The sequence below is a fragment of the Eschrichtius robustus genome, chromosome 7 (genome assembly GCF_028021215.1).
Source record: "Eschrichtius robustus isolate mEscRob2 chromosome 7, mEscRob2.pri, whole genome shotgun sequence".
Taxonomy (NCBI): domain Eukaryota; kingdom Metazoa; phylum Chordata; class Mammalia; order Artiodactyla; family Eschrichtiidae; genus Eschrichtius; species Eschrichtius robustus.
This window is the reverse complement of record NC_090830.1, coordinates 1543938-1559964: the sequence shown is the minus strand read 5'-3', so window position 1 is coordinate 1559964 and position 16027 is coordinate 1543938. Positions and strand designations below refer to the sequence as shown.

Genomic DNA, 16027 nt, shown 5'->3' with positions numbered 1-16027 from the left:
AACATAAACTATTTGACTCAAACTTTATGATGTTTAGTCAACAGTTAGCTGGCTTTAAAAGAAATATATAGAGCCATTCTCTTTGATTTTTTCATACAAGCTTTACATTCCCTGATGATTATATAATGGCTTACTCTACAATGAAAGGCTTTTGTGACCTCTTACATTTAAAAACAAGATGTGGAATATTTGTGGAGGTCCTAGGAAGTATAATACCTTGCGTCACCATTTCATAAATTACATTTCTAGCTTACCAGATTATAGTTGCCTGAAAAAGTTAATGAACTTCCCAACCATGAACATGCTGCCCAAGAGTATCTTATCCTTATAAAATCTAACAAATATTTAAAAAATTACTCTCTGCTACATATTCATGTGTGGTAATATCATATTTCATTTCCTTAAAGTTCTAAAAAGCTAAGCATACACTGAAACAATAAATGAACTAAGTTGGCAAAGGAAGGGAGTAGCCCTCTAGAGAGAATAAAATGTGGAGAGGAAAACATTATCATGACAATAGAAAAGGTCTCAAAGGAAATTCTTGGGATATAAGGCACTTCCAGGTCTGACTGTAGACTGTACTATTATCATAAAAATTTTTTTCAGGGACTTCCCTGGTGGTGCAGTGGTTAACACTCCACACTCTCAATGCAGGGGGCCTGGGTTCGATCCCTGGTATGGGAACTGGATCCCACGTGCATGCCACAACTAAGAGTTTGCATGCCACAACTAAGGAGCCCACGTACCACAACTAAGAAGCTGGTGAGCCGCAACTAAGGAGCCCACGAGCTGCAACTAAGGAGCCCACGAGCTGCAACTAAGACCCGACACAACCAAATAAATAAATAAGTACTTAAATATTAAAAAACTTTTTTTTTCAAAATAGTTATCTTCTATTAGACCAAATCAATCCCATCTCTGAATAGTTATCCAATATCCTACTTCCTAATAACCTGCATTTAGAGATTAGCATTCCGTTTCTAGAGCAATGTATCCAGGAGTATTCTTCTTTGCACTCTTTTTTGGCCTCTGTTTAATTTGGTTAGCCAATTAACTGCCAGTTAATTTAACTAGGTACTTCAAATACGTGGTAAGATAGAAACTTTTCATTTGAATACTGTTTTGATTCTATAAGGGCTTTTGGAGAAAGACTGGGTGGGAGTTTGAAGTGTATCTAACTAAGTTTCAGGGGAGTATGACACACCTTAACACATTTCAGTAGCCTTGTTAAAAAGATTGCATATATATTCATTATCATGCATCCAAATTTGAAAACAAAATATATCATCCCACTTTTTTTTACTCTCTTAGTGGATTAAGCACATAAGTATTACAGGTGAAATATATTCCAAAGGAGCAAAAAGAATTTACTGATGTATTGAAGTCGATAAGCTTATATGGGACATTTATATGGTATTTACAGAATCAAGCACTAGGTGTAACTAAAGTAATGTAGTAGACTTAAAGCCATAAATTTTCAGGATCCTATCTAATTACCTTATGGTCACACTGGTATTTAAGTTAAAATAGGAAATTCACTCAGTGAAAAATAAAAGTACTCATTATTTCAAAATAATGTTTGGTTGAATCATAAATTTTAAAAAGAGTCAAGTTCAGTATTTTATACTCAAGTTCAGTTTGTCACGTTGGAGAATTTTAGCTGGCTTATTAGTTCATCAGAGTGAAAAATTCAATTGAATAGTCTACTATGTTGTGGTGAAAATAAAATACTGAAAGGCTCACTAGAAACCAAACACAAATCTCAATTTCCTCAAATTGGTACAAGAAATACAATATAAATACAGTTGGTTGGCATTTGTAAGTAACACTTCTAAAAACACTTTCTATATGAGCAATGCATAATATAAATTCTTAAAATATTTATTTCAGTGAAAAAATACAAGGAAGCTCTAATACAGTGAGTAACTTGAGTATTATGGAATAGGTCATAAATTATGTTAAAACTGAAATCCATTAGGTATTATTAAATTGGATTAAACTTGAGGCTTTGGCAGACAAGTGAAATTCTAAAATCCTAGAATCACCAAAAGCAAACTTGCTAAATATTTACCAAAAAAAATTTTCCCCTCCAAACTATTCAACCACCTGGCAGAGTACAGCTTTCTTCCCTATAAGTATAAAATTACTTGCATAGGCATTTTCAGGACCTGTCAACAAACTTATTATATACAAATATTATCAAATTATAATATAAATCCAATTAACCATATAATCTTACAGAATGATTCTGTCTTTAAAAAACTGAGAGATGAACTAAAGTAATACAGACTCATGTTTCAGAAGCCTAAATTATTTTCAATTCAAGTAACTCTTCAACTGCTATTTAGGGTGCTAAAATGTGATGTTTTTCTAATTAATCCAAACTGACAATAAATTGTTAAACATTATCTGTTTAATAATGTGCTACTGTAGCTAATAGTTTGCTACAGTTAAATAAAGAGTTGTTTTAAAATCTGCAATGTTAATGCCAATTCTAAATGCTACAGTTAGAGAGCCAGTCTGAGGAAAAAGCAAATAACCACAAAATCATTCAAACAAAAGCACAGCTAAATAATAGTGTACCTTATTCTTTTTTTTTTTTTTTTTGTACCTTATTCTTATGAACCCGGTTTAGAGCATTACTTTGGTAAGACTTGTAAAAGCTAATTTAAAAGATAGAGATAAAAATATAAAAGACAAACTTTTAACTTTGTTTTATTAACTTATATTTCTGCCTGTAGGTAAATAAAATGACCAACAGAGGGTGCCAATCAGCCACTTTGTTGCTCAAAACTCTGTATTAAAATTGGCCAAGTAAATACACATTATCCTATTTTATGTTGTTCCATATGGGAAGTTAAAATAGCATTTCTTTTCCAGAATTAACAAGATACAATGAGAAATAACACAATGATGAAAGTATTTTATATTATCTTAACAAAGCACTTAGAAGAATTCTAAATACTATTCTATTATTTGAAAGCAGGTTATAAAATTCTTCACCTCTTGTGCAAATAAGTGAAAACTAAAACACACAGAAATGCTTAATGTGGACTTTTAAACCATCCTAAAACTATGTGGTATAAAATTAATACCTTCATGTAAGTATGTTAAGCTGGGAAGATGAGTTTTCTATTTCAAACCTTGAGACAACAACCTCTTTTCAACAGACACCAAACAATATAAAGTTTAAAAAAATAAAATCAGTAACGTCTTAACTATACCATGTTTTATTGTAGAAATACCAGGAGTACATAATTTTCACTGGCAATCTACATTTTTATTTTTGTTTATGTTATAGTATATAAGCAATTAAACTAGGCAATTGGAGTATGAGAAACTAGTTTTTGTGGCGTTATTAAAATCAGAATTATGTTGAATGATACCTAAAATTAGGTACTATAAATGTCTTTGACTAGTATTATTTTCACAAAGCCAAATACAGTTTTAAGAAGTTAAGGCAAGGGGGCTTCCCTGGTGGCGCAGTGGTTGAGAATCTGCCTGCCAATGCAGGGGACACGGGTTCGAGCCCTGGTCTGGGAAGATCCCACATGCCGTGGAGCGGCTGGGCCCGTGAGCCACAACTGCTGAGCCTGGGCGTCTGGAGCCTGTGCTCCGCAACAAGAGAGGCCGCGGTGGTGAGAGGCCCGCACACCACGATGAAGAGTGGCCCCCACTCACCGCAACTGGAGAAAGCCCTCACACAGAAACGAAGACCCAACACAGCCAAAAATAAAAATAATAAATAAATAATAAATTTAAAAATTAAAAAAAAGAAGAAGTTAAGGCAAGAGGAAGACTAGTGGGTTGGGGCAGAGGAGAATATTATTGCTAAAATGTAAGCTCTGCAAGAATAGGGATTTTTTGGTCTATTCTGTTCACTGCTCAATCACCAGTGCCTGGTATACAGCTCAGTACATTCTAAGGCAGTCAGTAGAGACTTAGTGAATACTAAATGAAGTAAAATAGGATATGGTCTTTTTGGTGGAGCAAGCAGTAGATTTAGACTAAAGTCTTAGGTATGACTCTTACCCATCAATAACTAGTTAATGAGTTGCTGTTAACCTCTTAGCCTCAGCAACCTCATCTGTAAAATGCGGGAAGTATCTACTTACCTCACAGCTACTGAATGAAATAATATTTTTAATGTATTCTGCATCATTCTTAGAAATGCTACACAAATACTAGGATTACTTTGTGAGTGTTTGTATTTTTGGCTTCAGTATTAACTTGGAGCTTATGTGGAAGAGGCACTAAATCATTTGTTAAAGTGATCAGAGTATGACTTTCCAGTTTGTGTAAAATAATGGTAGCCGCCTAAATTGGAATCTCTGCAGGAAATCCTACAAAAGGTTTCACGTCAACAAGGAAAGCAAAATCATCTACAGCCCACAGCAACAGCATAACTAGAAAAGAGACTATCACAAACTTCAATTTACATGTAAGAGAGGAAATTAACAACTGAAAACATCAAAACCAGTTCCTGGAGGCCTTACCCAAGTAAAGAGTCAGGTATTGCAAAACGCAAATAAGATCAACTTATGATGTCCTCTAGAAGATCATAAGAAAAGAGAATGGATATAAAACCAGTGCTACCACGGCACTGGTAGGGGCTCCAAAATAATTCTGGTTCAGAAGTTGTTAGTCTTGTGGAGAAGACAGACATGCAATAGGGGAGGTATCCTTTGAAGGCTTGACCATGAAAAAAAAAAAGGGAGGAGGAGGAAAAGGGGGGAGGGCCAGGGAGGGGGAGGAGGAAGAGGAGAAGAAGGAGAAAGCAGCTGAAGTTAAAAACCCTAAGAAACAAAACAGTAACAAAGTATCAGAAAACCAACCAACCAACATCCCAAAAGGAACTACTTATTAAAGAAACTACTTTTCATAGTTCCAATAATAGAAAACACTTTTGAACTAAGACCAAGTAAGCCTTTTTACCCAACCCCCTCCCCACCACCATCACTTGGCCCAGGAGAATGCTACATCCTACATATTTCATTTTGTTTCATTAGGAACAAAAAAAAAAAAAAGGATCCAAACACTCATAGAAAGCTATTATAAAGTGAAAGTAGAAAGAATCAGAATGCTTCAGCTGATAAAAATACCCCACCAAAAACTTTCCAAAAAATATAGAATAACAAAAAAGGTAACATGATACTCCAAAATGAATTAAGTGTAGCTAAATAAGCTATTGCAAATATGAGAGAAACTATGAATCTGAAATCTAACACCTCACATTAGTAAAGGATAAACAGCAGGTAAATAATGCAAAAAGAAGAAAAAAAATAAGAGAACAAGGAAAGAAGCTGGAAAAAATAAAATCATCTCTAAAATGAAGAGTAAATACAAGGTGCCCAAGGACAAAAATATAAAACTGAAAGTACACTGAGGGACACAGTGGATGAGAACCAAAAGAACCAAAAGAACAAAAATAAAATAAAGAGTTTAAAAACATCAAAGAAAAACTGAAAGACATAGAAGACAGGCAAAGAAGATCCAACTTGTGTGCAACTGGGAGTCCCTAAATAAGAAAAATAAAATAATGAGATAGGATAGAATTAATGCTTTTTTTCTGGAGGCTTTAACTCCAGGAAAACCTGAAAATAAAAGAACAGAATCTACATATTTAAAAGGCACTAAATGAGCTAAAATGCTCAGCTGTAGTCACATTCCAGTAAAATTACCAGCCTTTAAGATAAAGAAAACATCTTTCAGCTTCCAGATAAAAAGACCAAGTCATTTACAAAGGAAAAAAATCAGTCCACAAAGGAAAAAAAAATTAGACATTAGATTTGTTGATAACACGACAACAATGGAGCAAGGTATTCAAGAAGCTCAAGGAAAGAAAGTGTTGGCCAAGGATTTTGTATCCAGCCAAGCTGCACTTTAGGTACCAACACTAAAGAAAAGCACTTTAAACATGCAAGAATGTGAAGAAAACTGTACTCAGGTTGTGGAATCTACTAGCTCATGAGTTTCCTCTAAACAAGAGATAATTTTGGAAAGTACAACAAAAGGACAGGTAGTGAACATTATATATATTTAATTGCACATCAAAGACTAAAACAAAGGTGAAGTTACAAGTACAAGATTAGCATGTAAACACTATCCACCTACCAAAGGAGAAATACACCCTAAAAAAAAAAAGACAGAAAGGTAGAGAAGGAAGAAATGGGAAAATAGAATAAGTTCATTGATTTTTACACAGAAAATAGTAAGTGGAAACAAAATGATATCATTTAAAGCAGAAAAACAAAATAGGAGAAGCCTAAGAAAAAAAGAACTAAGGTCATTATAAAGTTATCAGTATATAGTTTTTAAATATAAAGTTCTAGTAACTTCTATGACCAATAAAACTCTTCTTAAATTAAATAAAGAAAACAGACCGGGCTTCCCTGGTGGCGCAGTGATTAAGAATCCGCCTGCCAATGCAGGGGACACAGGATTGAGCCCTGGTTCGGGAAGATCCCACACGCCGCGGAGCAACTAAGCCCATGCGTCACAGCTACTGAGCCTGTGCTCTAGAGCCTGCGAGCCACACCTACTGAAGCCCATGTGCTTAGATAGAGCCCATGCTCCACAACAAGAGAAGCCACCGCAATGAGAAGCCCACGCACTGCAACAAAGAGTACCCCTGCTCGCCGCAACTACAGAAAGCCCGCACACAGCAACGAAGACCCAACGCAGCCAAAAATAAATTAATTAATTAATATTTTAAAAAAAGGAAAAAAAAAGAAAACAGACCACATGGTAAAAGACAAGCTATAATTATAATACACGTTAAGTTAACATAACATAAAAGAACATATGACAAAGCTGAAGCCAAATATATCAGTAATATATAAGTAAGTATGCTTAACTCCTCTAGTAAAAGGATTTTCAGATAGGCTCATAATGTAAAACCCAACTCTGGGATGAATACAAGAAACACACCTTCAACCAAACAATTCATAAAGGTTAATAAACTAAACAGATGGGCAAAGATATGCCAAACAAATGCAAACAATAAGAAATCAGGGTATATGATCTTGTTATCAGGAAACTGTAGAACTCAGATCCAAAAGCATTATAGGACAACAACAACAAAAGGACACTTTTATAATGCTGAAGGCTACAATTGGCAATAAATATATAACAAGAACTAAAGTACCAAATGTTTCATAAAACATTAAGTACAGGATATACAAGGGTAAGACAGCAAAACCTGAATAACAAAAATCATAACCTATCTCTTTCAGTCCAAGATAGTTCAAGTGGTCAAAAAATAAAAACATAATCAATAACATAGGTCTTTTGCATATATATAAATATATATATACATATCGAACTTCATACTCTGAAAAAAGAAATATAACTTCAAAAGCCCATGACAGTCATGAAAATTGACCATATTAAGTCAGAAAGAAAATTTCAAAATATTTCATAAAGTAGAAAAAACTAAAAATTTATTTGCTCAAGATGCAACAAAATGAATTTATCTTCTGGTAATGTTGGAATAGCTCATATCAGAGAAATTCTCCCATAGGAAACAATACAAAATATGGAAAAACTATTAAAAAACAACTACCTGAAGGGACTGGCAAGCAACCAAAACCAAGAAGAAATTAGAGAAAAGTCAACCCCAAAGGAAAGAAGTGGCACCATGGTATATTCATACAGTGAAATACTACTTATCAATAAAGAGGAACAAATCACTGATACTTGCTAGCTACCTGAAGAATCTCAAAAGTATTATGCTGATGAAAAGGATAGGGTACACACTGGACAATTCCATTTGTATTAAGTTCTAGAACAGGCAAAACATATGGTGGGGGGAGAAAAAGCAGAACAGTGGTTGCCTCTTGAAGTGGGGACAGAGGCAGGTCCTACTAATCCAGCTTTGGGGAAAAAGAAATACAATATATCCAGAAAGCATGATTTATTCAAAGAGGGAAAAAAAGGCAACCCCAAACTGACACAAGTTACAAATGACTGTTTATGAAACTGATAACATAACCATACAGAGAGAAAAAGATCATTTTAAGTAACTTTTAAACATAGTCTCCTAACCCTTTATCCACAAGAATGTATGTATATTTGTATGTATACACACATACACACTCACAAAAAGGAACTTTCTTTGAACTGCATCATAAAAAATAGGATGAATTGACAGATAAATAAAAGGATAGATATAGGATAAAGTAAATATAGTAAAATTTTTTTTTTTAATTTATTTATTTTTATTTTTTTTATTTTTTTTAGCTGTGTTGGGTCTTCGTTTCGTGCGAGGGCTCTCTCTAGTTGCGGCAAGCGGGGGCCACTCTTCATCGCGGTGCGCGGGCCTCTCACTATCGCGGCCCCTCCCGTTGCGGGGCACAGGCTCCAGACGCGCAGGCTCCAGACGCGCAGGCTCAGCAATTGTGGCTCACGGGCCCAGCCGCTCCGCGGCATGTGGGATCCTCCCAGACCAGGGCTCGAACCCGTGTCCCCTGCATTGGCAGGCGGACTCTTAACCACTGCACCACCAGGGAAGCCCCAATGTAGTAAAATATTAATTGCAGACTCTAGGTGATGGATATATCAGTCTTCACTGTACAATTCTTTCAACTTTTCTGTATATTGGAAAGTTTTCATAACTTCTGTACGTTGGAAAAGAACTACAAGGACATCTTGAACTTGCCCAGGTAGGTTTATGTCAGCAATCATATTGGTACTATAATTATGAAACTATTTTATATAATCATAGTATAAAACAAATAAGAAACATATAAAACAAGGAAATATATTACTGTTGGTTAGCAATTAAGATTTTCAGCATAAGAAAAAGAGATACAAATATAAAGTAATTCAAGAAAACAAAGCCTATAAATATCAATATAAACTCATGATTTTTAAAAAAGTCTTTCCCATAGCTATGTCCTTTTCAAGGCCTAAAAGAAGTGATCCCCAAAAGCAATGAGCACACCTAGTGCCCACATCTTGGTTTCAAAGTACTATTCACCATTAAAGGGAATCAGGAGTCATTAGAGAAATGGCTGACTCTAGGTCTAAGGCACAGAAAATACAAGGCAAGCCTGGGTCATCTTTTTGTGCCAGAAAGTAAGAAAGTTCTTAAAGACTTATATAGAAGCAGGTCAAAAGAAAAAAGAAGCCAGTTTGATGGAACTTCCATTGAACACAATTGGGAAAATTTAATCTATCAAAAAGATTAAAGACTATAAATGATAACACATTGAATAAATAAAAATCCACAAATCTATGGAGAGAGAAAGAAGAGGAATGGCCTTCCTTACAGAAGAATATTAGCTAAAAAGTATAGAAAAAATAATAGAATTAGATAATCACTGTCTTGTAAAGCCCTAATAATTTAGGCAAGGATCATAAATGGATACAATCATTAAATGAAAGCTTGTTGGATAACAGAATATCCTCCCAGCCCCAGTATAATAGCAAAGGTTACCTATGAATTGCAAAGGGAAAACCATTATATCACAGAGGAGAAATGTGGCAATTGCCATCTAAACCAAGGGATCAAACTCAGCATCATTTAGAGCGGTAAAAACAAATATCACATCGTACCACATTGGCAGCGTATACAGTACCCAACCTAACCAAGAAAAATTCTTGCAAAAAAATGTTTAACCTGAGTCTGATTAAGTCTGATCCAACTTCCAGTTACAGCAAAAACAGGGAATATGAGAAAAGGTTCAGTGATACCAAAAGAAACAATTAGATGATGGGGCTTGTGGGAGGCCACCCCAAAATATGCCAAAGTGGAATGTTGACTATTTTGAATTAAAGTCACTTGAGAAGACTTCCCTGGTGGTGCAGTGGTTAAGAATCCGCCTGCCAATGCAGGGGACACGGGTTCGAGCCCTGGTCTGGAAAGATCCCACATGCCACGGTGCAACTAAGCCCGTGAGCCACAACTACTGAGCCCGTGTGCCACAACTACTGAAGCCCATGTGCCTGCAGCCTGTGCTCCACAACAAGAGAAGCCACCGCAATGAGAAGCCTGTGCACCACAATGAAGAATAGCCCCTGCTCGCCGCAACTAGAGAAAGCCCACGTGCAGCAACAAAGACCCAATGCAGCCAAAAATAAATAAATAAATGTATTAAAAATAAAATGAAATAAAGTCACTTGAGAAGCAGCCCATGCAAGAAGAACACCCTAACCCTCCTTTGTTCCCCTGAAAGCAGGAAACAAAGCTCCCATGGGAAGATATCCTCCCTATGCTGGAGGATGGAGGGCATCCTTATTACCAGAGATACAGAGTTTGGGGCAGAGGAAGCTGTATAAACAAACTTCATTACTTCTTCATTAATTTACTACTCCAAGCCCAAACCCTTCTGTTTTGTCAAATCTTCACAAATAATATACTCTTTGTCTAAAAAGGTATATAAACAACATGCTTTGGTCACCTCTTGAGTCTTATACCTATGGGACCACCATATGTACGAAATTAAATTTGTTTGTTTTTCTCCTATTAATCTGTCTTGTATCTATTTAATTATTAGACCAGTCAAAAGAACCAAGAGGGGTAGAGCAGAAATTCTTCCCTCCCCTAAATAGACAAATATACAGTGCAGAATATTTTTAAAGGATATTTTTTAAAGTCTAGACTCTTCAAAGCATCAATGGCAAGGAGTTTTTAGAAAAAGGTAAAATGATTAAAGAAACTAAACAAACATAACAAATGAATCTTGACTGAATTCTGGTTTTGGAAAAGCAACTATAAAGAATTTTCTTTTGACAACTAGGTAAAATTGAATATGGACTGAATATTAGTGGACTATTATGGAGCTACTGTCAATATTTTATATATGATAATCATATTTTGGTTATGTAGGAGAATGTTCTTGTTTTTAGAAGATATACGCTGAACTACTGAGATATACATGCCATGTTGTCTGCAACTTATTTTCAAATGGTTCAACACAGAGAAGGAAAAATGTGTATGTGTGTACATGCATGCATGCATATGTGTGTGAGCATGTGTCTGTGTGTATGAGTACCAAGATAGAGAAGGAGAGTGGATGAACATATATGGCAAACTATTAACTGGTCCTTCCAGGTGGAGAATATACATGATGTCTATACTATTCTTAAACTTTTTACATATGAAATTTCATAATAAAAAGTTGGTTTTAAAAAAGTGAACGAAGTAGAGAATAATAAATGATAATCTGGAACATGTCAAGCACAGAGGCCAACAAAAACAGGAAGAACCTAAGAACATGGAAGAAAGTAACAAGAAGAAAAATGAGTAACTGCCACATAATTAACTGTTATTAAATTATAAGCCCTATTTGCTCATCATACACATGGAAGGGAGGATGAGGCAAAATGTTATGAAGCACAAGTTAAATTGTTCTTAAATAGTTATACAGCACTGTTAGGTGTTCTGGGGAGACAAAGAAGAAAGAGAAAAGAATCAGCATTAGTTGAGTTGCCTCCAAGCTCCAGGCACTAAATCCTCAAAAATAACCCTATGAAATGAGTGGTGATATCATCTCTATTTCTTCATCTAATAAGTAAGAACCAACATTGTCCCTGCCCCTAAAAGTTTATAATTTAATTGATAATACATGTTCATAAATGGAATATAGAATATTAGAATATAGCATACCACAGTGAGATATTCATGGTTCAGATGCTACTAGAACTAAAAGGAGGCAAATAATCATTTTCTGAGTCTTTACTATGAGCATAAAGGAAGAAATGATCTTTTTCTGAATACAATTTCAAAGGAAACTTTGATGATGCAAGTAGGGTATTGCAGAGCAAAAGAGGTCTTATGAAATGGGGATGGAAGATAGGGCACTTCAGTATAAGCAAAAGCACTGGAGACAGAAAAATTCAAGAACTGTTCTGGGGATACAGATCAAGCATTTGGCTGAAATAAATCTGTAAAGTAGAAAGTTAAGAACTAATTTGTAAACTACTATGAAAGTAGTTTGAGATCAGACCACGAAGATCCTGGAATGCGATGCCTACCTACGGAATTTTAGTAAACGGAAACCATTAGCTGTTTTTTAAGAAGTGGACCAATATAAGCAAGTCTTTTAAGTAGGTATATATGGCTATAACATGCAGGAAAAAGGTAGGGAGATAGTCTCGTTTACCAGTTAGAAGACTAGCATATTGACAGACTGCTGTAACCAAGCAATCCTACCCTTTGAACTAATAAGGCAGTAAGCTGTCCGTGCTCCACTCCGTACCCTCACTAGCTACTGTCTACTCAACCCAGAAAACTTTCCATATTCCACTTTTTTTTTGAGTCACCCTGACTCTATTATGAATTTTACACAAACCTGGGTATCTTTCGCATATTTAGATGTAAAAAATAGTATACCAGAAGGTGTTTCATAATTATGAATTTTACACAACTCTATTATGAATTTTACACAAACCTGGGTATCTTTCACATATTTAGATGTAAAAAATAGATAGTATACCAGAAGGTGTTTCATAATTACATACATTTAAGGAGAACAAAGCTTCTGTTACATTATTAGAACATTATGGTAATGGAACATTTAACCAATTACCAATATTCTCAGATAGGTGGGTAAAAAAAGAATAAATGATATGACTATATCACTGATTTCTCAAATGGGGTTCCTCAACTAAACCAGAGAATGACTATTTTCTCAATTCTCCCAAGAATGATACCAAACTAGCACTATTCTAAATACACGGAAGTTAAGTCATTGTATACAATGCATGTCTTGGGGCATTAGGGCTTAACTCTTTCCTGGAACCCCAGTTTAAACAGGCTGTAAAATGAAGTAAGACTATTTGCTTACTTTAATAAACTCCTAATAAATTGAGAAATAAGTGAAACTGTTTGCAGAATGGTTGTTACTGTATCAAGAGGACCTTGAGTAAATATCTATTAGAAAAACCCAAAACTCATGCACTAGTTTTTATCTCATTTATCTCATCAAAAGTTACTTATTTGATCACTTCTCTATCTGCCTGTTCTTAAATATTTTCCTTAAAAATTTATTATTTCAATTATTTTGTCTCACCATCCTTTTCAATACTCTACTGCCAGATAACCTTCCTAAACACCCATTTTATCATGCCTCTTTCTTACTGAAAATAAAATGGTAAAAGATAAACAATGAAATAAATGTAAAGCCCTATAACAACTTACCAGGGCAGCCTGGGGTAGTACAAAGTACATGGGCTTCTTTGGGGAGGGTTAAGTGAGGCTCAGGCTTTTAAGTCATTTGGGTTCACATCCTAGCCACAGAGTCACTGGGTGCCCTTTGAAACAGTTATCTAATATTTTCTAAGTTCCTGTTCCCAAATCTTCAATAAAGAGGTTTGTACCTCTCTCAGTTTGTGATGTGGTATTTGTGAAACCCTAGCACAGTATCTGGCACCTGGAAAGGCTGTCAGTTAATACCAGTTAACCTGATGTCATTGTAAACTTTCTTGAATTTTGGTACCCACTCCCGTTTCAACTTTGGCTTGATCTTCAGCCTCAACCAAACACATCTCTTCAATGTTCTTGAATTCATGCTCATTTTTCACCCTAAGCTTTTATTTTGCTATTTTTCTGACTTTTAATCTGCTTTCTTTCTACTCAACAAACCAAACTCTACCCATCCTTTATGATCTGGAAGATTCAGACCCAATTCTTCCATTAGACCTTCCTCGATTCTACCTTTTCATACTGATTTGATTCTTCTTTGAAAGAGTCTAGATGTATTGTCTGTATTAATTTTTTTTACATTTTATCATAAAATTTTAGAGAAGGTAGACTAGTGGTAGGCAGTAGACTCGTTAAAATGCTATTTTAATTCTGGTAGCAAAGTAAAAATGGAGCACTTTTCTATCTTAAAGACCATCAAAACCAAGCTAAGGAACAGACTACTGAGTCTCTAAAGGTAAGGTATTTGACTGCTGAATATACAAATATACTCACATTTTGACAAATTCTGTTCTTTGAATTTGGATACAGTGGCACAATACTAAATAAGTGTTCTACAAGTAGTAGATATTCAATAAATATTGGATTGACTAATCAAATGGCATAATTTACCTAACTTTCTTCAAGGAACTAAAAAAACTATCATGGGATTCTCTTTTATCTTTAGATCATTTTTATGTAGTAAGAGGAAAGTACTGTAATTTCCAGTTACGTTTGATCAGTAACCTCAGGTTATATCTGCACATAACAAAATGAAGTTGTAAACAAAATAATTCATATAGAATATTCAGATTTTTTAAAGAAATAATTCAATAATTAACGGAGGCAATGAGTGATGAACAAATATAAATGTTCAAATATAAAACAAATATAGTGTCAAAGCTATGTTCATCTATCAAAGATAATCAGTAAAGAAACTGAAAATTGTACACATCTTCAGTTGAGAGTCCCAGATATTTTTTCTTATCTTTGTTATATAAATCCAACAGGAAGTAAGCTAATTTAACATTTTTCTAAATCAGCAACTTCAGGAAAGTTGCAGGAAAGTTGTTAAAGAAAATGGCCAGTTCACAATTCATTATAAATACTTAAAGAACATTAATATGAAGGGTAGACATGATTCCCAGAGGAACATTCCATATAACTGTGAGAAATGATATAATATTGAGTGTTTAGTCCTACACTGTACTTAAACCAGTGCTTCTCAAACTCCTCCACTTAAACAGTCCCACCCCTTGACAAAATATTGTTATAAAGGCTGGGGAGAAGGAACATGTATCCCGATAAGTAGCATAATCCAAAACCATGCCACAATTCTAAATTTCTCATGCTTTATCTTAAAAATTCATGCTATAAAAAGATATGCCATATTTATTCTTTGGCTTTGCATATCTTGTGATACAAAATCATCTACTCTAAGTAATATATTTGACACAGTTGGTGAAGCACTGACTTAATCCAGTGTATGTGTATCTGAAAAATATTTTCCTGGATTATGATACTGGAATAATTTCATTTTATAATGCCAGGGATAAACAATAGTGAAAATGGTTTGACATACGTTGAGTACTAATTACATAAAAGGTATTATTAGGTTTTTAATATATATCATCTTAATTTTCAAAATGTAAATATTATTATGTCAACTGTAATGAAGGAAATAAGGCACAGAGATTAAATAGCTATCCCAAGGGAATAAAGCTAATAAATATTAGCCACTTCGTACATAAGTGTTTATTATACGATTTCATCAATATTCTATTTTTACAAAAATCTCTTTCTCTGACCTGTGTTTTTACCTTACTTTTCAAGAATTTCATGGAGGGGTACCATGAACAGCCCAATCAATGGCTACTAATGTCTAAAAAGAAACTTTTAATTAGTGTTACAGCTTTAAGACTGATCAACAATGGATAATGTGAAACCATTTATATTAAAAAGGAAACCAATATCTAGCCACTAAATTGAGTCAATCCTAAGGTTCAAATAAGACTTGGCATTGTAAATAGGATAGGATGTAAATTTCATACACAAAATCTAGACCTGATCCAAAAAGGCAGCATGTAGTGACAGAGAGAACAAGGACCAGAAGTTACTTAGCAAATGGTAAGTAACCTCTCATTAGCTTCTGTCACTAGTTAGAACACTCACTAGTGTTCTAGCGTCACTAGTGTCACTCAAGTGTCCTTGAGTAAGTCACTTGCTTCTCTGGAACTTACACTCAACATATGAAAGGAATGTGTTAGCAGATTTTTAAGTTCCCTTCCATTCATATCTTTAATTCTATTCATAGCTTTAATCCCATTCATAGCTTTAATTCCATTTATATCTTTAATTTTGCTGCCCACTCATTTCAATTTCTAAGTTTCCATTACTCTCAGCTAGTACCTTTTTATCATTTATTTGTAAGCAATTAGTTTTTTTTTTTTAATTTACATTTCTATACACTCAGATATCAGTCTTGGTCCTTCTTCTTAAAATATTTCCTCACTCCTTGCTTCTTAACCACTTCATTTTATAATCTGGAAGTACTGAACACAACAAAACTGGCCTTAATAGTAAGTTTAATAGTAAACTGCCTTAATAGTAAGTTTACTCTGA

The 16027-nt window shown here is 34.6% G+C and overlaps 1 protein-coding gene across 4 annotated transcripts in view; it reads right to left on the bottom strand.

Moving 5' to 3' along the window:
* RTKN2 (rhotekin 2) overlaps nucleotides 1-16027 on the bottom strand; it is an 81981-nt gene that overhangs the window by 58246 nt on the left and 7708 nt on the right. The gene's annotated exons all lie outside the window — the stretch shown is intronic.